The sequence below is a fragment of the Mirounga angustirostris genome, unplaced genomic scaffold (assembly GCF_029215605.1).
Source record: "Mirounga angustirostris isolate CCGP_5_RB_7025 unplaced genomic scaffold, mMirAng1.0.hap1 SCAF_4, whole genome shotgun sequence".
Taxonomy (NCBI): Eukaryota; Metazoa; Chordata; class Mammalia; order Carnivora; family Phocidae; genus Mirounga; species Mirounga angustirostris.
Window position 1 is genome coordinate 174,229,025 of NW_026991712.1, and position 20,209 is coordinate 174,249,233.

Genomic DNA, 20,209 nt, shown 5'->3' on the forward strand with positions numbered 1-20,209 from the left:
CTCAGGTCATGATCCTGGAGTCCTGGGATCGAGTCCCACATCGGGCTCCCTGCTCAGCGGGGGGTCTGCTTCTCCCTCTGATCCCCTTCCCTCTCGTGCTCTCTGTCTCTCATTCTCTCTCTCTCAAATAAATAAATAAAATCTTTAAAAAAAAAAAAAAAGATAGCTGAGGTGACATCCATCCCGGTCCCCCACCCTTTACCTGGCCAGACCAGGAGGCAGGAGGTCAAGGCCCAGGCTGCCACTTAGTTGCCAGCCAACTGCTGATCCTCCTTCCTGGGCCTTGATTTTTCTACCCACAAAATGGACTCCTTTCTTTCTCTCTGGCCCCCTGCCAACCCAGAGGAATGGAATGTTGAGTTCTTGGAGAAAACTCCTGGCTTCCTCTCAGGGGCTGGTGCTACATCATTCTTCAGAGCCTACCATGTGACCACTCCCACGTCTTCCTTCACTGATGCTACCAGCCCACAGGTGCCAGGCCCTGAACGAGGGAACCAGATGGGGGACCTAACCTGCCCTCGCCTGCGTGCCTGGGATCCCCCCCGCAGTGGTCTGCCCACATGGGTCTCCCTCTGTGCCCCTCGGGGACCTGTGGCTGAGCGAACAGCTGGGGTGCTGTCAATGTTTAGTGAATGAGCATTAGATTCCGGGTCACGAGATTCCTGTACTCCTCCTGGCCCTGCCTGTGCGATCCAGGACAAGTCGTCTGACTTCTCTGAGCTTCATTTCCCCCAGAGGCAAGATGGGGCCATTCATTCACTCAGCAAACATTTATGGAGTGCCAGCCTTAGGCTGGGCCCTGTGTTACCTGTGTTAGGTATAAACCAGCGGGGGGGGGGGGGGGTGTTGATGGAGCTTTATAGTCTCAGAGGGAGGCCAGCTGGTTGGTGGACTAGTCAATACAAGGTGTGGGGGCAGGGGGAGAGGTTTTCAGGGCCACTCGCAGCCTCTGTGAGAAAATCTGGAGTCTTTGTGACTTCGTCTAAGCCCCCATTTGTTAATAGTTACTTCACAGTCTATTCTCCTCATGGGAGGAGGGGACTTGGGGACATGGCCCCCTGGGCTAGGGCAGGAGAGAAGACCCACAGGGCTGGAGAAAAGAGCAGGCAGTTTTGTTGGGAGTCTCAGATGAGCTCATGGGTGTGGAAAATCACCGGGGCTATTTATGCTGAGCCTGATTATTTTAATTTAGAAGAAATGGAAGCTGCACACACAGTTCGGGTTTGGGGCTCTGTGACATTGAGTTGAACGAAGAGGGTGGGCCCGAAGCTCCTGTTTTCCACCTTCGCCCTCTTTCCTCTCTCCCCACTCCTCGGGGGGAGGGGGAGGGGAAGGAGTAGAGACCAGGCCTGGCCTGGATTTGATTTCGGGAAGTGGAGGAAAGGGTTAAGTCAGCCTGGTTTTCCACCTTGTGGGTGGGGGGAGGTGGGGAGCCAGGAAGGGAAGGCTAGGGCAGGAATGTGTGATAAGATCAAAGCTTTCAGCCTGCCGGGGCCTCACCTTGGTTTCACCTGAGCAACTGAAGGGAATTCTCTTCTCTGGGAGGAGGATGGAGAACTCCTGGGGGAGGGGGTTGCAGGTCCCATCCTCCTCCCTTGGGCACTCCAAAAGAGGTCCCACCCCCCATCTTCCAGAAGGCTCAGCTCTTGCCCTGACAGATGCTGGAAGCCCCAGGGACCACCTTTACTTGGTATATCCAGATTGGGGGGAGGGGTGCCCTCCTTACCACCCCCACCCCTATAGCTCTCTCACCCTTGGGGTTTCTGGCCAGGACTCAGGGGGCTCTTTCAGTGGCCTCTTAGCCCCCTATCCGTTAATTCTGCTCCATTTAACTCTGCAGGTTGTACTTTGGGAGTGTCAGGGGCAGGAGGCACAGCCATGAGTCTTGTCCTAGTTCCATCACTTACTGCTCTGTGATTCTGGGCTGGTGGCTTAACCTCTCTGAACCTCATCTGTCAGCTGGGAATGGTAATACCTTCTTGGTGGGATTTTGGGGGAAGATCAGAGATCATATAAATCTACAGCCAGAAGAGACAGTTGACAAATAACAGGAGCCATTATTTTGTAATTTTCTTTTCCCCTCTCTGAAGATTGCCTCTGATACTTGGTCCTAGGTAAACCTGGAGGCTCCGTTTTGTTCTGCACCCTCCTCCCCCCGCCCTTTGAGAAGGCCCCAAGCCCCAGGGTCCATCCTTCTGTCCAGCACTCTTCGCTTATGCGTCTTCGCAGTGTTGAGAGGGGAGCGGGGCAGGACAAGTTGTGAGGGAAGAGGGAGCTTGGGCTCTTCTTGTAAATGCCCCCAAGGCACCGGCCTGACCACCTGCCCTAGTGATACCTTGAGCTTTCCTGGCCAGCCCGAGTAAACCAGGTGGTCCAGGCCACCCCCTGGAGTACCAGGCTGCTCAGCACCCCAGCCACCGCTGGGACTCCTGTCTCAGCTCTCTGCCTTGGCTCTGCCACAGTTAATGATTATTCTGGGCAGCAGGGGCAGGGAGGCCCGCCCTCGCAGCTCCTTAACCACTGGTTGCACCCAAGGTATGTTAGCAAGCGGCTTGGGTGTTCCCTGCTTTAATGTGGCAGCCCAGTTCTGAGGCACATGGCGGGGGCGTGGGGAGCAGGCGGGAGGGTCTTGGAGTCATAGATTGACAGGCCAGCCTGTGCCCCTGGGGCCCTGGGGCCAGATTGGGGCCCATAGGATCTGGGTGAAATATGAGCTAAGCATAATAGGCTCCTGTGGTTTGGTGCCAGCCATGTGAGCAGACCCGACAATCATACACCAGGTGAGCAAGCTCGCCCCCCATCCCCCAGCCCAGAAAAACCCCTGTGCTCCTCCTCACCCAGGCTCAGACCCTGCTGGGGAGTCCCGTCTGGAAGGCAGTGTGAGGGTTAGGGCTTTGGGGCAGCTGGGCTTGGCTTCTCACCCCCACTCTGGCTGGCACTTCCAGCTGTGTGACCAAGTCACTTTACCTTTCTGAGCACCCATTTCCTCATCTGAAACAAGAGAATACTAATCCCTACTTTTCAGATGTCAGTAGGCCAAGGTGCAGAAAGTATGTAGCTCACAGTTAATACCCGGGGATGGAAGAAATTATTACTGTTATAGTTTTTGTTGTTAGGAGAAAGTGAAAGTTGAATCCTAGTCTTGGGTGGAACCAGGGCAGCGGTGGCCCGTGGGTGTTGGGCTCATGGCTGGGGGATTTGGGAGGAGGTGGGGCATGGGGAGATCCCAGGAACGTGTTTGAAGAGGGCATGTATGAGAAGGCTGGCTGGCTGGAGAGAACAGGGCTTTGGCAGGCTCTCTGGGTCTCCTCCAGGCCCCCTCAGTGCCCCCCCCAGCTCCCTATTCCCCCCTACCCCACCCCGGGGCTGGGTCCTGAGGTTGGTGCAGGCTAAGTGGGGGAAGAGGGAGAATTGTTTATTTTGATAACATTAGGGCATATTCCCCCACTGGCAGCTGCTATTTTGAGAGCCCCAGAGAGCAGGGGCTATGGTTAAATTAGGTAATGTTGCTCCAGAAGGAATGTGTGAAGCCGTGGGGCCGAGGCCGCAGTGACAGGACAGTGGGTTTGCTTCATATAAAATTAACTGCAACTTGGAGAAGAGCTGCTCAGGTCACTTTATAAGGCGATGGAAGGGGGAGGCCGCTGGCGGAGTAGAGGTGATGGCCCAGGGCCTCGTCTGGGGGCGCCTGGGCCCCTGCCCGGAGGCCTGGCTGGCCCAGCAGGGGCTGGTGATGTGGTGGAGGGGCAGGGCTGCCATGTCCTCAGCTCTGTGCCTCTGGCTCGAGGCGGGTGGGGCCCGGGTGGCGTGATGCATGGGGAGGATGGATCCACAGACTTGGCCTCAAATCCTGCTTCTGCCTCCTTCTAGCCTTCTGTGCTTGGGCAAGTCACTCAACCTCAGTGAACCTCAGTATTATCAGTGGTGAAAATGGTTCCAACCCCCTGGGGATGTTTCTTAAGGATTAAATCTCCAGAAGAAAAAGCAGAGCTAACTTTTATTATAACCTATGCAAGGTGGTGTTCTGACTCCAAGGATGGTCCACGCACCAGCCGCTGGGGCCTCACCCAAACCTACTGAATCGCCCGGGTGTGCTAGCAGTATCCCCAAGAGATCTCCTAGGAGACACGTAGTAAAGGTGGTCTCATTTTATCTTGAAAACCACACCTGTGATGTGGGAATTACTGTCATCTGTTGTGAAAACTGAGGTGTGGAGAGATGACCAGCATAGAAGCTCCATCCATGTTCATTCTCTTTCCCAATTCTGCCCTTTCTGCCCCTCTTTTGGGCAGGGCTAGGGCTGGGGAGAGGTATGTCAAAGTTCCTGGCAGGACTGGAGAAAGTCAAGAGTACCTCCTGCCCTCTCTCTCTCTCTCTCGCTGACAAATAAATAAAACTTAAAAAAAAAAATAGAGAGTATCTCCTGCCTTTGAGATTTAATCAGACTTTCTTTTTTTTTTTTAATATTTTTTTTATTTATTTGAAAGAGAGAGAGAGAGAGATAGAGCACAAGCAAGGGAAGAGGGAGAAGCAGGCTCCCCCACCGAGCAGGGAGCCTGATGCGGGGGTCGATCCCAGGACCCTAGGATCATGACCTGAGCCGAAGGCAGATGCCCAACCGACTGAGCCACCCGGGCACCCCTTAATCAGACTTCCTTGTCTCCATGCACCATTGGGCTCGGCACAGCTAGACAGAGGTCATTCCAAAGTCATTCCATACTTCCCATCCTTGGAGAAAGATAGGGGCAGGAAAGAGGTTCTCTATGATGTGCCCTGGGATACAGACAGTGGCCACTGCCCGACAGGTCAGGGGATCAGAGCAGGGGCTGCCCGGGATCACCCTGTGCATCACGGGTACATTTGAGACTGAGTTCATCTAGCAGCAAATATTTTGAGGAACACTTACTATGTGCCTAGCCCTGGGGAAGTATCCTAAATCTCCCCCCATTCTGCAGACTCTTTATTATCCAGAAATAAAAATGTTCCTACTTATTTATTTACCACTTACCACATGCCACACACTTGCATTATTTCTTTCATCTATTAAATTCCACTGCCTGTTTCTTCCTCTTCTATAAAATGGGGATAGTAATAATCATACCTAGCTTATGGGGTTGTTATGAAGATAATATCTGTCAAGTGCCTGGGACATAGTATTTGCTAAATACGTATAGTAAGTACAAATAATCTCCCAACAAAGCAGGTACTATTACTGCCTTCCATTTTACAGATGTGCAAATGGAGGTCCAGAGTAAGAAGGGGACTCCCCTGTTGAGATCACAGAACATGAGGGCAGAGCCATAAGAAATTGAGTCCGTAAACTTCTAAGCGACTAGTATAATTCAGCTCACTCTGGTAAATATTTATTATCCACTAGTTGCTGCTCAGCATTGGGACGTATCTAAAAGTTAAAATAGATGTAAAAGGTGGGAAAACCCATCCTGGTGTTTGTCCCCAAGGAGCTTTGATTCCAGCAGGAGAGTAGAGACATTTACTCAAGTGGCTATAATTAAGACCAAATCTCTAGTCCTGTAAAAGGTATAAATTAAGTCCTGGGGGTGGGGGGATGTGTGAGGGAGAAAGATGTCTTTGGGGGGGGGTCCCAGAAGACTTCAGAGTGGAGGTGGTGATTTAGCCAGGCCTGGAAGGACAGATGAGTAGATTAGATTGGGAGGCATAGGAACAGCATTCTAGGAGGAGGGAACAGCCTTCATGAAGGCCTAGAGGCAAGAAATGTGCCCTGTGAGAGGGAGTGACATTCAGGGGCCAGGGGCTGCGTTGGGTCTGCGGTGATAAGGCCGGGAAGGCCAAGTCCAGCTTTCTTGTCATTGAAGATTTCCAGTTTTCTCGAAAATTGGCTCCTCAACCAGTCGGGGTTATTCCATCATCGTTTTGCCTTTTCTTCATGTCAAGAAATCAAAGATTTTTATAAATGGCCTGTCTGAGCTTCTGGTCAACATGTGGTAACAGGCAGAGCTGACAGAATTCGGGCCAAAAGCAAGAGACTTGATGTCCTGATTAACTGGGCAGCCTTATCGCCCACACATGTACAATTTCCGTGAGTCTTTTCCAGCATTGACAATGACTCTGGGTGGGGAGCACAGTGGAAGGGCCAGGCTGGGTTCTGATTTCCCCTCTGTGGCTTACCAGCTGTGTGGCCTTGGGCAAGCCTCAGTTTCCTCCTTTGTAGAGTGGAGACAGCTACCTCTAGGCTTGCTTTGAAGGATTGGTGATGGTGTAATCTGCACTGCCCAGTATGATGGCTCTAGCCACATGTGACCATTTAGTAAATCTAAGATTTAACTAAATAAAATAAAATTTAAGTTTACAATAAAAAATTTCTTTTCTCCATTGCCTCAGCCACATTTCAAGTGCTCAGTAGCCACAGGAGGCTAGTGGCTACCTTATGGGACAGGGTAAACAGAACTGCACAAAGTTCTACTGGGTGGCCCTATGCACTCAATAAGGGCGGCTGTTGTCATTGTTACTGGTTCTCCGTCCCAGTTTGGAGACTCCTGAGCCTTGACGGAGGTGGACAGGATTTTCCCTCTGTACCTTCCCCACTTTCTCCTCGGCCCCCGGGGAGCTCTCCCTCCCCTGACTCCACCCATGTTAAAAGGGCTCCCTTTCCCCCTTAATTTCCCACCCACTCCCCTCAGCTGTCTCTGCAGATCTATGCATTCAGCTGCTGGCATCTGGAATCTCCACGTCCAGCCTCGGAGATTCCCAGAGCCCATTCCTAGGGCAGGGAGGTGAGGGAGGAGGCCTCCCCTAGCAGTCCCCTGCTCCCAGCGGAGGTGCCTGGGCCCCTCTCGGCAGGACGAAGATGATGGTTTGTTGTGACGGAGGCAGTGGGCAATCTGCCTGCTCTAACACTCCCGTATCTGGGCGCCAAGCATGTTGTTTGCACTTGGCCGGGCCTCAGGGTCTGGCCCTGTGCCCTCGAGGGCTGGCCTAATTTGGCACCCCTGGTTACAAAGGCTGATCGTGGGCCTTCGCCTGGTCAGGACAACCAGGAGCTCTTCCCGGGCCGGGTCCTGGGGATAAGGGGCATGTCTGGAGCTGGAGTGCAGGACAGATTCCCAGCTGTGACCGGGCCACAGGCGCTGAGTGGGGACAAGGCCCGGGCAGGCATAGGCAGGATGGACACTCTTAGGGGCCAGGCAGGAGGTCACCCTGGGCAGTTCAGGTTGGTAGGGTCTACACGCGGCATTCACACCTGTCTGGGGAGGAGCACTGGGTCTGAGATGCCAAAGAAGCTCAGGGTCACCTCTGAGCATCATGTTCTGTCCTCCCCCTCCCTCATCAGCTGGGAGGTGGACAAACAGGCATCTGAGGCCCACAAGTGCTGAGGCCATTGAGGCCCAGCAAGGAGGCATGACGCCTGACATCACACAGCCAGTCTGGAGAAGTCGGAACTCCGACTCGGACATTTTAGGAGCTTTTCCCCTTCCTGCCCCTCCCCGAGGGAGCTCTGGGGACAGTAGCCCCTGGATATCTTGCTGAGAAAGACGGTTGGAATCCTGGCCCTGCCACTTTTTCTGTGACCTTGGGCAAGCCTCTCTGAGCCTCCTGGGCCTCATCCAGGGGATGGGGATCATAATTATACCTCATTCTCAGGGCAGTTGTGAGGGTTAGGTCACTGGCCTCCTGGCTGTTTTCAGAACATTCTAAGGATACTCCTGCCTTGGGCCCTATACATCCGCTATTCCCTGTCCCCTGAGTGCCCTTCCACTGTGCCCTAGCTTCTGTCATATCGCCGTCCCCTTCCCTAACTGGCCTGTGTAAAATAGCAGGCCTCACTGTGGCAGTCCCTGTCCCCCTCGCCCTGCTGTATTTTTCTTCATAGCACTCTTGCCATTTGACAAATATTAGTTTACGGTCCCGTTGATTCCCAAGCCGAGTGTAGCCTCCGTGAGGGCAGAAGACACACATGGTGCATGATACCTGTGCACGTAACAGTCGCTCGTTATCTTCCCTTCTCGTCTTGGTCCTTCTGATAGCTGCCATTTATTGGGCCCTGGCTCTGTGCCAGGCCCTGTGCTTGGCACCTCACTCTCAGCTCCGCAAATTTCACAGGGTCCCTGTCACAGCTTTGTCACTCGTCAGAGGTGGGCGGCAGGAGGTGCTCAGTGACTTGCCCAAAGCTAGCCAGCTGGAAAGTGGCAGGGCCTGGCTTCCAACCGGGTTAGTCCTGCCCCAAAGCTCCCTCTGCACCACTTCCTGTGTTGGGGTAACAAGATCAGAACTCTGACCCAGATTTGGAGTTCAGAATCTACACTTGACAGGAGTGAATGGATCAGATTTATGGGTGGTTCTCAGTCTTTTTGGGGTGCCCCTTCCAGCCTTTTCTTCTCCTGTACAACCATTCCCACTGCCCCAGAATGGCAGGTACCCTTTGGCTGGGGAACCCCAGGGGTCAACTGGACACCCCAGGGGTAGGGTAGGGACCTCAGAGTGGGCCCAGATCCTGGGCTTTCCCTTGGCTGTCTGGGGGCAAGTGGACAGGATGTTCCTACAGGCAGCAGACATTCCTGGTCGGAGGTGGCAGGCAGTGGGAGATTTACCATTTCCGGTAACCTGAGTCCCTGGGAGATTGGAGTTCTCCCTGCCAAGGACATGCACCCTTGGCTTGCCAACCCTTCCTGCCCTTTCCTCAGCCTTGGTCTGCCTGGGGCTTTTAGGACCTGCTGGAGGGTCCAGCTGTAAGTCCCAGAGTTGAGATGGATCTCCGGCCCTGATCAGCCCCCGAACAAAGACCCAGCCTAATGCCACCCTTCCGGAGTCCTCTTCTGTGGAGCCCCACACCCCAGCCTTGGGGAAGGAGGGGAAGGAGGTGACATGATGGAAGGAGAAGAGCCCTGTGTTAGGAGCCAGAGACCTGGGTCCTAGGTCTGCCTCTGCCACCAACTTGCTAGGATTTCTCTTCTTAGAGCCCCCCGCACCCTATCTGAGTACCCAGCCCTATTCCAAGTACTCTGCATACACCAGCCATCTTATCCTTATAACAACACTTGGGGGGCGAGGCAGGGTCACTAAAATGAAGCTCAAAGGGGGAAAGTCACCCAATGGGCAGTGTCACAGAATGGGATTTGAACTCAGGCTCTTCAGCACTAGTTGGTCTTCCTTGATGTCCTTCCTTCCCCTCTCTGAGCTCTTTTTTTGGCTTCCCCTTCTGACAAGTGAGGGCTTTGGGCTAGGTGATCCCTCCCAGCCCTGGCAGCACGGGACCCAGGAATCTGTTGGAAGGCTTCCCAGGCAGGTTTCACATGAGCCTTACCTCGCCTGGAGGGGGTGCAGGAAGCATTGCAGGAATTATTCTTCCCCAGGGGTTTCTGGAGAGCTCACTCCCTGGGCCTGTGAGCTCTTGGATGGGGACGTGGGGGTGGGAGGGGAGGAAAGGCAGGAAGTGACAGGTTGTCCTGTTAAATCTTCACAGCAGTCTCGTAAGGTGGTCATTTTTATTCCTGTTTTATAGATTGGGAAACAGAGGCTCAGAGGGGTCAAGTGATTTGCCCAGGGCTACACAGCTAGGAGTTGCCAGGCTAGGGCGTCCAGTTAGCTCCAAGTGGTTTGGAGTGGCATGTGACCAACCCACATTTCCTAGGATGGCTTTGATTTATTAATAAAAATAGTAGTCTTCCTGAAAACCATGAACGTGCCCCAGGCTTTAAATACCTGTGCATCCAAACTACATCTCCCAGGCTGCCTCTGATACCTGGAAGCGGCCCAGGATCCTTTGTTAAACTGTTTCTCCACATATGCCTCGGAAAATATGGCCAGGCGTAATTACAGGGATGCAGGAGTTCAGAGGAGTGAGAGCTACGTGGGCAGGAATGAACTGGAAAGGGTTGGCACTGTGCTGGGAGCAGGGCTGTGGGGCCAAGCGGGGCCTGGGGTGGAGCCAGGCAAGGCCAGGTTCGCAGCCTCCAAGAAAGCTCCTTGAAGGGCCTGCAACCCTGGCCATTTGCCAGGAACACCACGAGGCCTCTCCCGGGACCCCGTGCCCACTTGGCCCTGCCCATCCACCCCTCCCAACGAGGGTCCCTGGGGCGCCCAGGCTCCAGGCAAGGCTTCTTCGGCCCACAGACCTTTGCTCCATTTCTCCCCCTCCCCCCAGACTTCTCCAGGAACTGGGTAAAGGGCTGCAGGAATGAGGCCTGCGTCCTGGCCAGTGGGCCCGGCCAGGGACCCTGGGATTTGAGCAGTTGACAGCATGAGGACTGAGATGACCCCAGCCATCCTGCTCCCACCCCCTTCCTGCTGTGGGGCCCTTGGCCCTGAGGCCTCAGCAGCTGTCAGCAGGGAAGGGTGACAGGAGGGCCAGAGGTGACTCCAGCCCGTCCCTTCTCCCCCTGCTTGGACCAGGCCCAGAATTCTTACCAGCTGTTGTCAGCAGCTGCTGAGCTTTGTTCCAGAGCCAGCACTGGGTACCCCCTCCCTCTCGAGGGACATCTTCCCACCATCGTTCATAGCCACCCCCTGGGGAGGGGTTGGGGCTAATATGGGGGACATGGTCACATCCCTGAGTTCCTTTGATTCCACTAACAACACGAAGAAGTAGGAATCAATGCTGCCGTTTTTATGGAAAAGAAAACAGATCCAGAGAGGCCAAGTGACTTGCTTGAAATCACACAGCTACTGAGTGGCTGAATCTAGGCTCCTGGCTCCCGGCTCAGTGTCCACCCCACCGCCTTTCTTCAGAGTGTGTTGTGCAGGATGTTAGAGACTTTGAGGTTCCTGTCACCTTGGCCACTTAGTAGTTTTGGGACCCCGGGCAACCTTTTTTTTTTTTTTTTTTTTTTTAAGATTTATTTATTTAAGTAATCTCTACACCCAACACGGGGCTCGAACTCACGACCCTGAGATCCCAAGTTGCACACTCCAACAACGAGCCAGCCAGGTGCCCTTCCAGGCAAACTCCTTAACCACTTGAAGTGGAACTCTCATGTTCTTGCTTATAAAATAAGAATAGGACCTACCTCTTGGGGTTGTTGAGCAAATTACATGAGAGAATCAATGTTAAGTACTTAGCCGAAGTCCTGGAGTGTTCTAAGGACCCAAAATGAGATCTGGCAATGTTATCCTCAGCGAGTATTAGCCACCTATGCACCCAGCACAGTGGCTGCCTCTATGGGGGTTATAGACACAGTCCACAAATACTTATGTCGGGCAATAAATATTTATTTGGTACCTACTGTGTGCCAGCTGCTAGGAAAAGAGCAGTGACAAAATAAACAAAATCCCTGTCCCTGCTTACATTCTATCCCACGTGGTGGCTGGGGAGACACAGCTTCATCTTAACCACAGAAGCCGCCAAGCACTTGTACATACACTGCTGTATTATCCCCGTTTTCAGATGAGAAAATGGGCTGAGACCAGTGGCGGAGCAGATCCCAGGATCCAGCTCTCCCGAGGGTCTTGGGCAGTGGCCCTGAGGGCTTCCTAGAGGAGGCGGCCCTCGTGCTGCGGCCCTCAGGGCCTCAAGGCCTGGCAGGAAGGTTGGGATGCAGCTACCACAGTCTGGGCAGCAACAATTTCAGGAAGGTCTTGCCTAGGTCAAGGCCTCTTGTTCCCCAGGGAAGAGGCCCAGCCAGAGCTTTAAATACCCCATGCAGCCCAGAATAGCCCCCATTGTCTTGGCCTGCAGCTGGGGGACCGTGGAGGATGCTGAGGGGAGGCTGATCCTGGAGCAGTAGGACGGCTTCCCTATATGGTAGGGCTGGTGTTTCTGGGAAGACTTTTCTATTTGGCTCCTGCAAGAGAGCCTGCCTGTGGGAAGGGTGGAGCGCTGCCTGGTTCTGCGTGAGCAACGTGCTGGCTGGAGGGGGAGCTCCGTGGGTGGGGGACTCCCAGGGAGGGCTGTGTGCCTGAGTGAAGGTGCTCCTTTGTGCGCCAGGGTTGTGTGTGCATTGGCCCACTGGGCCCTCCACTGTGGGTAGGCCTAGCCATGTCCCCTGCCCAGGGCCTCCTGGCACCCTCTGGTGCTCTGGGCTATTTTGGGCACTGGTTGTGTTCAGGTTTGGGGAGGGATGGATAATCCTGCTCAGGGCCAAGGATGCTGGGGGCACACTCTGGACGGCCATCCCAGTCTCCTGGATCTTTGCTGTCTGTAGCCTCTGCCCCTGACTTCAGGCTCAAGGGGTCATGGTCAGTGGACCCCTATGGGATGCCAGCCCCACTGGCAAGGGCAAAGAAGAGTGCCAGACCAACCTTGCCCTTGGGACATTCCCTGCTCTCAGTATCAGGAATAATTGTGCTTCCTCTAAGCAACGGGTTTATTTTGACCTCACTGGGACACGGAGTCCAGGGACTGGTCAGGTTTCCTTCCTCCCATTGGCCACTGGAAAGCTCAGAGCCAAATGAATGGTTGCTTTCCCAAACCTCCAGAATTCAGCACGTACTCTATCTACTCACCGCACTCCAGACTGTCGGTCTGCTTTTGTGAGCTTCTCCTACGTATGTTTAGTTCATTCTCTCCTGCCGTTCTGGGTGCATCTTTGTAAGCTGCTTTGAGCTTTTCTGGAAGAGGGTGGCTGGGGAAGTATAAATAGATGGTGATGATGGTGACCCCATGCTGGGCAGTCCCCTGAGCCCCATCCTTAAGGCTTGATTCTCACTTTGTGATTCCCTCTGTGACAAGCCCCACCTTCTTTGCTGGTGGAAGTCATAGCCTAGAATTCTAGAAACCTAAGGTTTCAGGATGTCAGTGTCCTAAAATGTCAAAGCCAGAAGGAAGCTTTGGGATCATTTAAGTTGAGAGCTTTCAAACTTACTGAGCAGCGAAACCCTTATGCCAATCAAAATAATAGTATTTTGGTTAAATCCTGCAATATTTTGATAAATAACAGCAAACACAGGACATTCACCATGTGCTAGAGCTATTTGTAGTATTTTACATCTTTACCTAATCCTTACAACAGTCCCATGAGTTAGATACTATTAATATGAACTATCATACCCATTTTACAGATGAGGAACTGAGAGGCACAGAGGGTTAAAGTGACCTGCTCTCAGCTAACCAGGGGCTGCACCGGATGTATTATACAGGTCATCATATAAAATGGAGAAGGGAGGATTTGTTTTCACTGAAGCAAGTACTTGGGAGAGGGGCTCTCTATCAGTCCCCCCACCCCCTCACCCACTTTCTAAAGTGGCCCTCAAGGCTGCTGAGACCAGGCTGGAAAGCAGTGATCCTGGCCTACTTCATCATTTGACAGAGGGAACTTGAGGCCTGGAGAGGGGAAGGGGCTCGCCCCAGACAGAGGGGTGAGCCAGAAGCCCTTTCGCAGTCCCTCCTGGCCCACTTTGTCACATGGAAGAGCACCAGCAGCTGAACTTCCCCATAGAACACTCAGCTCGCCGCCTCTCGTGGGCGGAGGGACCCTCTGACCTTCTGCATGGTCCTAGGGGGCCAGAAGTGACCAGGCACGGGGCCACCCTCTGTGTGTCCCCTCCGACAGGACTCCTCTCCTGAGAGGGCAAGCTGATGGCCAGGGAGGAAAGGGACAGCTTCTGTCTGGCTTTTTTCAGACTCTGACTGTGTTTCTCCCTGAGGAGAGAACATACCCCTCCTGTCGCCTGGCCTGCATTTCCTCGGTTAGTCCTTTATTGCATGGGGCCTTGGGGTTTTCTGTCTTCAAGAGCTCCCTTTTCAAAACCTCTGACGGTGGTGGTGGTGGTGGGCTGTATCTTAGATCCAGAGCCTCACTGAAGGAGAGCTGGCTGGCAGCTAGCCGAGGGAAAGGGGTCGGTTTGGTGTGGGTGCTCCCAATACGTGCTCTGTGGAACCCTAGTCCCTCCCATGAGGGTTCCAAGTTAAGCAAGTTTGGGAAACAGTAAATAGTTGCCCCCTTCCCTCACCATGGTGCTCAGGACACTGAGGACTTAGGGAACCAGCTCAGCTTTGTGTAACCAGCCTTTCCTAGATGTGTTTGTCTGCAGGGCCCCCCCCGCCGTGTCCCAAGTTACTGTGCCTTGGAATGGACATTAGTCATGAGGAAAGGGGACAGGGGCACTTCAAAAGGAAGGGGCCCTTCCTTTTATTTCCAGCTCTGTTGCCTCCCGCCACCCCCCCTCCCCCCCCACAGGCCTGTCTTCAGTCATGGGCTCGGCCCTGCTGGCCCCTTCCTCCCCCTCCGGGAAGCAGATGAGGAAAGCCCTGGGGGCCAGGGGGAGCTGGCCTCCTTGGCCGCAAAGAGCGGCCGTTCCAGCCTGTTTTTTCCTGTTGCTGATACCCACGGGAGCAAGCAGAGTAGAGTCACCGAGGCCCGGTGGCCTGGCTGCCTGGGGCAAGGCCCTCAAGCTGGAGCCGTGGCCCTGCTCGCCTCTGAGACCCCCACCCACTCCCTCGGATGCTGGTCTGGGCAGGGAGCAGGTCTCTGCTCAGTGACCAAGGGCAGCATCTTGTCCCATCAGAAATGGGCCCCCTGGCTAGAAAGCCTGAGGCGTCAGAGATGACAGGAGGAAGGCTCGCATGGTACAGAGTTCCTGGTTGGGAACCAGGGAGGGGTCTGGCTCCCAGTCTTGGCTCTTCTAGCTCTGTGACTCGGGGCAAGCTGTCTTTCTGAGACTCAGTCTCTTCATTTATAAACTCCGTCCATTCATTAACTTAAAAAGTGTTATCGAGCAGCTACTCTGTGCCAGGTAATTGGAGGTACTGGGGATATGGACAAAGTCACTGCCTTTGTGGAGCTGATGTTCCAGTGGGGGTGACAGATGATAAACAGATAAACATGTAAACCCGTGTAGAATGTAGGTGGTGAGATGCTGTGAAGCAGGGCAAGGGAAGTGACAGAGAGCTGACTAATAGATTCTGGACCTGGGATGTGGTCTGCATCTCTGTAAAGGTGACATTTGAGCAGAAACAAGAAGAAGAGGAGGAGTGGGCACATCTGGGGGTGGTATCCCAGGTAGAGGATGCAGCAAGTGCAAAGGCCCTGAGGTGGGAGAGAGAGGTGTGTTTGAAAAATATTGAGGTAAGTGTGGCAGAGAATGGGGAGAGCACAGCAGGAGATGAGGTTGGAGAGGTGTGTGTAGGTGCGTGTGTGTGTGTTTGTGTGTGTGTGTGTGTGTGTCTGTAGGCAGGTCACACAGGACCTGGTTACCCATGATAAATGTGTTTCTTCTCATCCTTTGGTGAATCAAGAGTAATGGAGAGGCCTAACCCAGTAGGTTCAGGAGGTGGTCCTTGTTGTACGTGGTGTCTCATTTCAACAAAAATTTGTGGACCCTTCCCCCCCCCATCCTCCCGTAAGCCTGGCACCGTGCTAGGGGCTTCATTCTTGAAATCTGTGGGCATCTCTCTGGATGCCCAGAGAGAATGGGCTGGCGCAATAGGTTGCTGGGGCCTTGAAGGCCCACAGACACCCCAGCACTCCCAGGCAGCAGGGCCTCCTGGGTGCCAGAGAATCTGAGAACCACACCGGGCTGCAGGCAGGAGGCAGGCATGTGAACACCGCGGGCATTGTTGGCACCGGGGGTGCTTGGCAGATAATGTTCAAGCCCTGGGGACCTTCTTGCTGGGCGGCCCAGCCTGGAAGGTATTCCCACTTGCCCGCCCCCCACCACCACCACTTTGGCGTCACCTGGCGCTCAGGTGGGGCGGGGTCATTTCCCAGTGACTTCCTGCTGCTTCCCTCTAGGTTGGCAGGCGGCTCAGTCAATGCCAGGGGAGGCCCATTCTTGGGGTGTTTCTGGGGCAGGAGGAGAGTGCAGGGACTCTGGGGGGACCGAGGGACTTGGGCTCTGTGACTAGCACCATGACACCAGTGTAGTCAAGGGACACTGCTCTTTTTGTGGAAAAGCCTGCTCGGGGCTGGTCCTTTGACCGTGCCGTGCACTTTCCCACCTCTGGGCCTAGGCCCGTTACCTTCCTTCTGCCTGGTGCACACACTCTGCCCCTTCTCCACCCTACTTAGGTGAAACCATCTTTCAGATCCAGCCGAATTGTCCTTTCCCCTGAGAAACCTCCCCCAAACTCCCACCTGCCTCGGTCAGTGAGGGGACCCTCCCCTGGGCCCTCCCAGCCCCCTGTCCTTCCTCTGTAGCGCCCTCTCTGCACTGTGTCCTCCCTCGGTGTAATGGTGTGTCTGCCTTAGGAACACAGAGCTCTGTGTCTCTTTACTTCCCAGTTTTATCCCCAGGCCCCAGCACATAGTAGGTGCCCGAGAAATAAAGGTCAAAGCGACTTGAATTGAACCTTATAGGGCAAGTTGGATTGATTATCCTTTTTTTTTTTACGGGGGAGGAAGCTGAGGCTGCCCAGCTAGGATAAGTGGCCAAGGCGGCCTGGAATCTGGGTTGTCCGAGCAGCATCTGCCCTCTGCTCCACTGGCTGCGTCTCCAAGACTCATAAGGTGCTCTTGCTTGGGCCGTGGTGGTGGCAGCCCCGTTCAGGCACAACCCCAGCTCCGTGCAGAGGGACCTTGAAGGCAGAGACCGTGTCAGGTCCACCTGGGAAAGGGCCAGGCAGAGTTCTCTGGCCACACTTCGGAGAGCAGGTCCCCCATCATTCCACTTGCCTCTCCCAGCAGCCCTGGGCGGGAGGCAAACCAGGCAGGGCATTCTGGTACCTGTCTCACCCCCAGGAGCCTGAGTGTGGAGGGAGTATTGGCCGTTTCGGCGAGCGTGGTATCCAGACCCCCTTTTCCCTTGGGACCAAGTGATGTGGCCTCCGTTTTAGTGATGGGGAACTGAGGCAGCTCGAGCAAGTCCTTACTTTCTCTTTCTGAACTTCACTTTCTGCTTCTGTCAGAAGGGCTAAATTCCCACCTCGGGGCTGTTGGGCAGGTTCACCGGTTCATTCATTCGCTCTGTCTGTGTCAGCAGATGTTAATTGAGCACCTGGTATGTGTCTTCTGTCTTGAAGATGCAGCAGTGATAAAAACAGATGAGCATCTGCCCTCCTGCTCCTTCCGTTCACATCAACACAGATAGCTGGTGTGGAAGCCTGGTGCGTTGAGTGGGTACTCACTGCAGTGTGCGCTAAAAGGGAAGGGTGTCGAGGGGCTTGTCCAAGGCCACATGGTGAGTTTGGGGCAGAGCTGGGACGAGAGACCCCAGAGCTCCGCACTCCCATTCCCTTGTTCTTTGTTGAAGGCCCTGACCGGCCCTCCGGGCCCTTCCGCGGCCCTGGCCGAAATGCAGGCTTTGCAGGTCCCGGGCCTTGGGGTCGGAAGCCGGGGCTTGCTAGGTGCTGTGCCCCCAAGCCAGCAGAGTACAGAAGAGGGGGCCCTGCTTTCACACTGGATTCCCGCTGCCTTAGCTGTGTGACCTTGGGTAGGTGACTTCACCTCTCTGAGCTTCTTTTCTTATCTGTAAGCTGGGCACGGTGGGCGGTGGGGGAAGAGCCAGTATCTGCTGTGGGTTTGCACGACAGAAGCCCTGTGAAAACCTTATCTTGGCACCTGCGCCCAGGGAGGGCTTGCTGTGCCTCCTGCCATTCTCCTTATTCAGGGGCTGGTGGTTCTTCCCGGGCAACGGGCTGGTGAAGGCCCTGCACCTTGGGAGCCTGAGTGTGGGAAGCTGGCAGGCCTCCTGAGTGGCACGGGCAGGGTAGGCATGCCAGAAGAGGCTGTGGCCACCTCCTTTCCGGCCCGGCGCCCCTCTTGGCCTGCCAGGGGATTAAAGGCCTTTTGGCCTTTGTGTCGGGCTCACCCGCCCCTGGCAGTTTGCACAACAAAGTGCTGCCCTGACAGATTCCTTCCCCTTTGCCGTCTGCTGCCCATAGACAGGGCACTGGGCAGTCCGGGGGTGGGGCAGGGCACCTTGACCCTGTATCTGGGGCCGGGGCTGTCACAGAGCCAGGGAGCACTTGTGGGGTGATCTGGGAGCCTGGATCGTGGCAGAGGGGAGGGGGAGCTTCTCCAGGTGTGTGTCCTTCCCTGAAAATCCGGGGGCCCTGGATGGGGGGAAGGGACACTGAGGCAGAGCCTGTGTTGGCAGGTGGGCAGGCAGGGGCTTGCTTGTCCCCCGCCCCCGCACAGTCTCTGGATTTCGACAGGGTGAGCTCACTCCAGCCCAGATGCCTGGAGCCTTGCCCTGGGCAGGCAGCTGCAGCCCCCCTGGGGACTGCGGTGCTCAGACCTTCCCGCCCAGCTGCGGGGGTAGTAGTGGGCTGAGCCCAGGCCTGGGCCATGGGGAGGGGGCGATGGGCAGGCTGCCCAAGTCAAATGTGAATAATGTCTCTGGAGCAGCCCAAAGTCCCCCTGTCATGCCAGAGTCCGCCTCAGAGCCGGCAGATAACTTGAGTTTCGGCCCCAAGCTGTGTCGTCACCCCCTGACCTGGGTGCCACCCCGCCAGCCAGCCCAGAGCTTAGGCGGCAGAGTCAGACCCTTCCCTTCACCCCAGACCTGGAGGCCGACCCCGGGCCTGAGCCCATGCCCTGCACTGCCTTGCATCACCTCTTGTCCATACCCACCCTCACCTCTACTCTGTGCCCCCTGCATGGTACTAATTCTAACACTTACTGAGCACTTACTGTATACAGGGCATCAAGCCGAGCGCCTTGCATTGCCTTCAATTTCATTTACACGGTGATCCTCTGTGAGCCTCCGTTTGCTCATCTGCCAAATGGAAATAATGATGCATCTGAAACCCTGGGAGTCAGAGGTGCTTTGGAATTCAGAAGTTTCCAGATAGAAGAAAGGTTACGTAGAACACGTGAGAACACTCAGCGGAGTCTGGGGCAACGCCCCATAATGAAACACAGTAATATTGCTGGGGCAAAAGCTACAACTCCTCACCCCTGAGTGGAGTAAATAGGATGTTAATAGCTTCCTGTCAGTTCAGGTCAGGACTTGGCACCAAACGAGCTTGTTATAAACTCATTTTTAAAAAAGTAAACGCTCTGAGTTTTCAGAGCTCTTTGGATTTCCCTTACTACACACAAGGGATAATGCCCAGCAGTGCTGGCCCTGCCCCGGTTGCTGCGAGGATTCATCGAGGTGGTCCATGCGGTGCTGAGGATGGGGCCCGGCCAGGGAGAGCCCTCGATGGAGTTGGCCCGCTCCTGTCATCTCCTCCCTGGGCCGCCACCTCCCTTGATTTTAGCAGCACCAGAAACTCTTATCTGCACACGTACCCTTTGCAAGGCTCACAACCCTCACTTAAGGACTCTTAAAAACCCCAGACCCCATATCCTGTATCTGTAACAGCACCTCCCCCCTCACCCCAGATCTTCTCTACCTTCTGTGCCCCTCTCTAATGGCTCCACCTTTCTCCTCCATGCTGAGTTCTTCCCATCTAGCCTTAGCTCTGTCCACATCCTCAGGCCAGGAGAGGAGGGTCCAGCCTCTGTCCCTTGTCCCAAAGGGTCTTGTAGGACTTGGACCTGGAGACTCATGTGCACCCTCATCCCCACCAGGAAGGCCTGGACACAGCCCAGCCTCCCGGAGCTGTCTCCCAGAAGTTCCCCACCTGTCTGGTGTCCCTCCTGTCTAGGTCCCCCCCTGCCCCCCGCCTGTCTGGTGGGGGGCCCCCGTGCCCACACCCCTGCTCCAAGCAATTGTTCCCAGCACACTAGAACAGTCCTTTGGCCTTGGCTTGTATGAGTCAGCTGCTTCCACTTCCCCCACCAGGAACCTGCCAGGTCTGGAAAATCCCCCTCTCTGTTTGGCTCCTTCCTCTCTGGCCCAGGGCTGCCTTCTGGACCCCTCCTCTCCGGCCCCGCCATCCGGCTCCATTGCCTGCCTGAGTACTGGGTTCCTCTGGGAGGAAGCTGGGCTTTCTCATCATCGGAGATGGGCTGCAGGGCAGGAAACCTGGGTTCTATTTCTGCCTTTGACCTCGGAGCCACCAATGGCCCTCCTTGGGACGTTAGGCACACATTGCATGGGCTTGGGTGGCTGACAGCTCAGGCGTCCTGTGGGCCACCCTGGGAGCCGGTTGGGTTGGGGATGGGACCTGGCCAGGACGACCTGTGGGCCATCCTGGGAGCCGGTTGGGTTGGGGATGGGACCTGGCCAGGACGACCTGTGGGCCACCCTGGGAGCCGGTTGGGTTGGGGATGGGAACTGGCCAGGACGACCTGTGGGCCATCCTGGGAGCCGGTTGGGTTGGGGATGGGAACTGGCCAGCCCTGGTTGTCCTGGCCCTGCCCCCTGCTTAGGCCTCAAAGCCAGCCTGGAGGCCCAGCCTCAGCCCTGCCTCTTTCCTGGTCAGCAGATGCAGAACCCGGAGGTCCTGGGTCTGTCCTGGCTCTGCCTG

The 20,209-nt window shown here is 55.2% G+C and overlaps 1 protein-coding gene and 1 long non-coding RNA gene across 10 annotated transcripts in view; one reads left to right on the forward strand and one right to left on the reverse strand.

The window, feature by feature from the left end:
* HSPG2 (heparan sulfate proteoglycan 2) overlaps positions 1-20,209 on the forward strand; it is a 101,231-nt gene that overhangs the window by 10,319 nt on the left and 70,703 nt on the right. The window lies entirely within an intron of this gene.
* Positions 16,215-19,354, reverse strand: LOC135364223 (uncharacterized). Its single transcript, XR_010411075.1, has 3 exons — positions 19,190-19,354; positions 18,483-18,567; positions 16,215-16,986 (listed from the first exon to the last, which is right to left on the reverse strand). It is a non-coding gene; the product is annotated as an uncharacterized LOC135364223 (long non-coding RNA).